The following is a 1221-nucleotide window of genomic DNA, read 5'->3' as shown; positions in this document are numbered from 1 at the left end:
TTCTATTGACTTTTACGCATTACGCGTGAGTGTTTCCACTCTGCACCTGAATCCCGTGGGCCTCCCACTTCCTAACCTTTGGTAGTATAGTGTAGCCCCAGCGATTCCCTAGGCCTAGGCCTATCCTGTGTTCGTGACAGTGGTTCTTATACCACTTACTTAGTATATGGTTTGCGTGGCCCCTAGGGCCTAACTGTATTACTTACCTGGGTGACTTAATGTATGCTTAAATAAGACTGTGTTGTACTTACCTCGAATCTCATAAAGAGTGCTGAGGGTTTGACTAGAATAAATACATTCTATTTTCATATATATCTGTTGTGGTGTCCTTTCATTTGGTATTCAAGGGATTACATATGGTATAACAGCTGGCTTCACATGCCATACAGAGTTTAGCCTAAGACTGCTCTTGTCCATGCTACCACTAGGATAGCTGGTCTATAAGGTTGACTTTACAACCAATCACCATAAGAGTTGTTTGGACTGATACAGGGTGTACACTAGAATTAGTGACATCATATATCAGGCCAACTTCTCACACCCGGGAGTAACCCGGGGCCGCAAGGTGCGTTCGAAGTGTCGATGATCAATGTGTCCTGCAATTCACACTAATGCTCGCAGCTAGCTGCGTTCTTCATCGACGAGCGAGCCGAGTGATCCACCGCCAAGAGTCACAGGCAACTTTTCGAAAACGTCCGCCCACCTGCGGGCGCAGGAGAGGCGGGAGGAAGGCGACGCCGTCCGTCCGTCGCCCGCGCGGCGAGACGGCACGGGCACCCCGTTCAAGGCTTCCCCTCTGGGAGTCAGACAGCACCGTCGTGGGGGGGAAAAACCTTGCCAGGCGCTCGGCCCGGGCGCCTGCCCCACCCACCCGGGGGCGAGGGAGGGGGCTCCCGGAGCGACGGGAGCAGGCAGCCCCGCAGCCGCCGGTCACTCCTGGGGTAACCCGGGAGGGACCACGCGAGTCTTCAAACCCCTCAGCCCGGCCACACGGGACCGGGTCGGACCAGGTACCTGGCAACGAGGGAGGGTCGCTCCACCTGCACATCAGCCGTCCGTCGCCGGATCGGCCCCGAGCCGTGCCAGCAGAGGCTGGCGATCGGCCCACCACCACCCTCGCCTGGGTCGGAGGCACCGGAAGGGAAGAGCCAGGTGGCTCCCCATCCCGCACGCCTCCCACCGAGAGGAGCCGAGGTCCCCTCGCAGGCCCTCGGCCCCTTC

General features: G+C 57.7%; 1 pseudogene; it reads right to left on the bottom strand.

Annotated features, from left to right (window-relative positions):
• Nucleotides 1–531: 531 nt before the first annotated feature.
• Nucleotides 532–673, bottom strand: LOC146834822 (5.8S ribosomal RNA; annotated as a pseudogene).
• Nucleotides 674–1221: the final 548 nt, after the last annotated feature.

Source organism: Triturus cristatus, chromosome 4_2 (genome assembly GCF_964204655.1).
Source record: "Triturus cristatus chromosome 4_2, aTriCri1.1, whole genome shotgun sequence".
Taxonomy (NCBI): Eukaryota; Metazoa; Chordata; class Amphibia; order Caudata; family Salamandridae; genus Triturus; species Triturus cristatus.
Note: the sequence above shows the minus strand (reverse complement) of the source record. Positions and strands in the feature narration are given on the sequence as shown.